Source organism: Furipterus horrens, unplaced genomic scaffold (assembly GCF_987537825.1).
Source record: "Furipterus horrens unplaced genomic scaffold, mFurHor1.1.pri manual_scaffold_5, whole genome shotgun sequence".
NCBI classification, from domain to species: Eukaryota; Metazoa; Chordata; class Mammalia; order Chiroptera; family Furipteridae; genus Furipterus; species Furipterus horrens.
Genome location: NW_028327175.1, coordinates 196,803,888 through 196,809,212, shown reverse-complemented (window position 1 = coordinate 196,809,212; position 5,325 = coordinate 196,803,888). Strand labels below are relative to the sequence as shown.

Below are 5,325 nucleotides of genomic sequence, written 5' to 3'. Positions count from 1 at the left end.
CATACTCTATTTGTCAGAAACAAGCTTTCCAGTTCAGCCCACGTTTAAGGGGAGGGTATCACACAAGGGGGTGAAAGCCAGGAGGCAGGGCATGCTGGGGGTCCTCTTAGGAGCTTCCTACTCCAATGTGTGGCCCCCAGATCTCAGGAAATGATAGTTCAAGAACATTAGTGAAGGGAGAGAGTAGTAGCACTAGAGATGTGTCCAGCTGCATCTGAATTCAGCTGGAATAGAACTTTCTTCCTGCGAAGTGATACGAATTGAATAATCTGGAATAAAAATGCCCCGAGGCTGCAGTCCTTTCCCATGGAATGCCTTTGGCTGCTCCACCTTGTAACCTAGCGTTTTACTGTCGGCTGATGCTGAGCACCTGGCCTCTGGGCACGGAGCCTGGCTGCCCCAGGGGCCTTTCAGTGCCTGGGGCCAAAGCCTGTCCCCAAAGCGGGAATGCAGATGGGGACATGTAAAGAGATAAACTAGGCTGAGCGGCCTGGTGGTGGAATGGGGGAGGGTGGGCAGGGCCAGCCCTGCCTTTAACGGGAAGTTCCAGCTCAGGGAAGGGCCCTTCTTGGGGGAGATACTGGAGGTGTGGAGGGAAGAAGGGGAAGGGGCAGGGCTCCTTCTGATGGCTCTGCCCACCCTTTTTTTAAAAGAATATTTATTGATTATGTTGTTACACTTGTCCCAACTTCTTTTCCCTTTGCTCCCTTCTTCCCAGTACTCCTCTTCCCTCCAACAATCCCACCCCCCTTAGTTCATGTCCATGGGTCGTGCATGTAAGTTCTTTGGCTTCACCCTTTCCTATATTATTCTTAACTTCCCCCTATTTATTTTATACCAACCAGTTATGCTTCTTAGTCCCTGCACCATTTCCCCTTTTCTCCCCCTTCCCCCTCCCAGCTGATAACCCTCCAGATGATCCCCACACCTATGATTCTGTTTCTATTCTGGTTTGCTGAGCTGGGTTTTGTTTTTACCTTTCATTTTCAGTTGTTGATAGTTGTGAGTCTATTGTCATTTTAGTGTTCATAGTTTTGATCTTATTTTTCATAAGTAAGTCCCTTTGACATTTCATATAATACTGGCTTGGTGATGATGAACTCCTTCAGCTTTACCTTGTCTGGGAAGCACTTAATCTACCCTTCCATTCCAAATGATAGCTTTGCTGGATAGAGTAGTCCTGTTTGTAGGTCCTTGCTTTTCATCACTTTGAATACTTCTTGCCAGTCCCTTCTTGCCTGCAAAGTGTCTTTTGAGAAATCAGCTGATAGTCTTACAGGCACCCCTTTGTAGGAAACTCTGCTTTTCTCTTGCTGCTTTTACAATTCTCTCTTTTATACTTACCTGGCAGAGGAGATGCCATCATCACAAAGGTGACTCTCCCAGGGCGAGGCTTATCCATTGCACTCTGAATGTGCTGACCCTGCGATGTTCCAAAATGTGGGAAACTCGACTGCATAATTTGTGGTCGTAGGGGGCTGCGTTTGAGCTCTCCCTTGGCTTGTCATGGTTCAAAAGCAGGTATGGCTTGTTTGGAATTCTTTACTGGAATAATCTAAAAAAAAAAAAAAAAAGGATTCTCTCTTTAGCTTTCACCTTTGGCATTTTAATGATGATGTGTCTGGGTGTGGGCCTCTTTGGGACTAGCTTGTTTGGGACTCTCTGTGCTTCCTGGACTTCTACATCTATTTTGTTTGCCAAATTTGGGAAGTTTTCTTTCATTATTTTTTCACATAAACTTTTGATTTCTTGCTCGTCTTCTTCTCCTTCTGGCACCCCTTTGGTTTGGATGTTGGGACGTTTAAAGTTGTCCCAGAGGTTCCTAAGCCTTTCCTCATTTTTTTTCAATTCTTGTTTTCTCATTCTGTACTGGTTGACTAGCTTTTTCTTCCTTATGTTCCAAATCATTGATTTGAACTCTGGTTTCCTTCCCTTCACAATCAGTTTTGTGTGGATTTTCCTTTGTTTCATTTAGCATAGCCTTCACTTCTTCCCTTATGCATTTGCCGTACTCAAGCATATCTGTCAAGTCTGTGAGCATCTTTATCACCAGTGTTTTGAACTCTACATCTGTTAGGTTGGCTATATCCTCATTTGTTAGGTTGGCTATCTCCTCATCGCTTAGTTCTCCCACTGGAACCTTGATCTATTCCCTCTTTTGGGCCATGCTTCTCTGTCTCTTCATTCTGACAGGCTCCTGTGTGTGTTTGCCTCTGTGTCTTAGGTAGAGCTGTCACACCTGTTATGTTTAAGGGGCAGAGCCTTAGATATTTGTCAGCACAGGGTGACCCGTTTCACTATGTTGTGGTGCTGTATGTGGGGGAGGGGTCTGAGAGGGAACAATGCTGCTTGCTCAGCACTCACCCCTTTTCCAGGCACTTCTCCCACTTCCATATGGGACTGGTGCCTCTCTAGCTGTTGCCCTGGCTGTCATTTCCAGAGTGGGTGGGTCTGCAGACATTCTAGGACTGTGGGGGTCGTTTAAACAAGCAGACTCTGCTGAGAGATTGGCAGTTTCTGCCTCGGCCTCAACCCCCACTGGTCTGCACAGTCAGAAGCAATGAGGCTTAATTTTCCCTGGTGCTGGGACTGTGAGCTGTGCGGTCTGGTCTGGTGCTGGGAGCGCTCCCCAGGTGTCCCTCCTGACTTTTTAAAACATGTGAATGTGCTTTCCACTGGCCTGACACTGCTGCCACCACCACACCGTGTCCTCTCCGCCCTAGCTCTGTCCCTCCTGCCTGTCTGGATGAATATTTATTCTTTATATCTTTGTTTGCTGGACTTCCATGCAGCTCAGTTTTCTGGAACTTCTGGTTGTCTCTAGTTTTGAGGTAGTTGTATTCCTTCTTAGTTGTGGAGGGAGATGCAGTGTGTCTGTCTAGGCCTCCATCTTGGCTGGAAGTCTGGGTCTGCCCTTTTTGAGAGCACCCGCTGTACCCATGACTTGGTTCAAATCAAGGAAGAAGTGTCTGGGGTGCAGCCAGTTGGAGTAGATGATCTAGGGAAAACATTGGAGTTGACGGTTTGGCATTTTTTCAGCCACAGTTTATTGAGCACTTACTATGTTCCAGGCTCTGTGCTACGTTCTTTAGAGCAAAATCTCTCTCTCTCTCTCTTTTAAAAACTCAGAACAGTGGTAGAAAGTGAGAGCTATTGTTTCCCCTTAACAGGTTGAGACTCAGAGGAAGGAAGTGCTTTGCCAAAGTTCGCCCAGCGTGAGGCTGCAAATCAGTCTGTCTGAGATGCGTGGGGAGGCCAGAGCTTCCTGAAGACTTCCAGTGCTTCTGCCTGCCCTGCCTCCTGCCCCAAAGAAATCACTGGTGGGTCATGTGGGAGCCTGACCCACCCGCTCCTGGAAGCATTATCTCCCTGGGACATGCCACTTAAATTTGAGTTATCTTGTTGCTGGTACCTCAATCATAACGGGCTCCTTCCTACCCAAGGCCATGAGCCAGGGAAGCCATGTAAACAGTGGGAGTGTGAAGTGCTTGGGTGTGTGTGTGGTGGTGGGGGGGGGGTGGGGCACAGATCAGAGAAGAGAGAACTGGGCTGGTCCAGGAGGGTCCAGGTTTGAATCTCAACTTATCTTACCAACTGGGTTACCCGGGCAGGTCCTCTATCTTTCTGAGCGGGTCTCCCCTCATTTTTGACACCATACCTCTCCTCTGGGTGACACCTGTGGGTGTCACTGCCTGTGTGGCCCTTGTGGATAGGGGCAGCCCCCTGGAGTCTTGTGTTGGGAGGGACTGTGCATTTGCTGCAGGCTCCGCATTGATTAGTTTGTCTGTCACAGGTGAGGGAGGGCCGTGGGGGCACGTACACCTTTGCTTTTGTCAACCCTGTTCCAGGCTTCCTGTGAGGTTTAAATGTGATGGCGCGTGGGAAGGTTCCTCACACCTGGCTGCTGGTCAATAAATAGCTAATATTTTTCTTTTGGATCATTCCTATGCCACTGATGATCCGGTTAGTACCTTACCGGGAAAGTGCTCACCAACTCATAGCAGGTGCTCAGCGAGATCCCAGAGTGGGGGCAGGGTGAGAGGTGCACCTAGTTCTTTCTGGGCCCACACTGACCCCCACCCACCTTGGATCCCCTGACCCACACACCTGGCACAGATAATGAGCCCCAGAATTCAGGGCTGCCCAGGCAGAGATGGCACCCACATAGCAGAGGTATTAACTCGGTGTATTTATACCCCCAAGTGCCTGGCTGTCATCGCTGTCATTGGGAGCAGTGCCTTCACGAGATTTAAGTAATTTGTGCAGGCTGATCTGGGTTTCTCATTAATATGCAAATAAGGCCTGCCAGTTGTTAGGTTAGAAGAAAGCTGTCATGTTTATTGTGACAGAGCTAATGGATGTGTTTGGATTGTGCATTCCATGTGTTTTCAAGAGCATGTCTTATCTTTGTTTAGGCAGTAAATCAAAAATGTAAACAACAATTCATTAGCATCTGTCGGAAGCTCAAAGCCACATTGTTTCACTTGACAATCTTCCCAGAGGTGGGGAAGCGCCCCGGTGTCTGGCTTATTCCAGATTAGTTAGAAGTCGCACGGCATTGCCTCTCCTTGCTCTGCAGTGTGCAAGCGGGGACACACAGAGGTGAGGCCCCTGGCCGCGGGAGAGCTCCACGCCACAGAGGCCCAGCTTTCTGGAGAAGCGTCCCGTTGACAACAGAATCCTGGGTGCCCGGGCAGTCTGGGACAGCTCTCCAGGGATGCTGGCGGGACGGCCACCCTCAGAAACAGCTTGAACACCTTCCAGACTTGAAGTGTCCCGAGCCCCGGACAGGGGTAACCCGTCTCCCTGTTTTACAGTTTTCGAGGACACCACATCCATCAGCTGGTTTGTTCTTGTCCCACCCTGGTGGCAGTAGCAGAGCGGACACACTAAGCCCCGCTTGCAGGAGAAGAACCTGGGGCTCAGAGGGGTGCAGCTGATCGCCTGTGCTGACCGGCTTGTTCGAACTGGGCGAGACCCTCCCTTGCTCATGCACTGCCATGTGCTGTGGGAAGAAAGTCACCCGCAGCCACTCCGGAGGGAGGAAATGGCACTTGTGGCGGTGTCTGGCCCACGCACCGGGCAGTCCTCATCTGGGGCAGGGCACGCCCCAACGGAGCTCACACGACTCCCCTGACATTGTGACAGAGGGCCTTGCCACCTGTGTCGTTGTGACAGTGGGGTCCCCGGGGGGGGGGCCCTTTAATGCCTGACCGCCTTTCTCTCTACCGCCTTAACTTGTTCTTAAAGAGCATTTTCCAAAGCTGCCACCTGCAGAACACGCGTTTTCAGCAACAGGTGAGCAAGAAAAAGCGTCCTCTGGTC

General features: G+C 49.9%; 1 non-coding gene across 1 annotated transcript; it reads left to right on the top strand.

Moving 5' to 3' along the window:
* The first annotated feature begins 1,336 nt into the window (after positions 1-1,336).
* On the top strand, positions 1,337-1,499 carry LOC150010727 (U1 spliceosomal RNA). Its single transcript, XR_016511491.1, has one exon. It is a non-coding gene; the product is annotated as a U1 spliceosomal RNA (small nuclear RNA).
* The last annotated feature ends 3,826 nt before the right edge of the window (positions 1,500-5,325 follow it).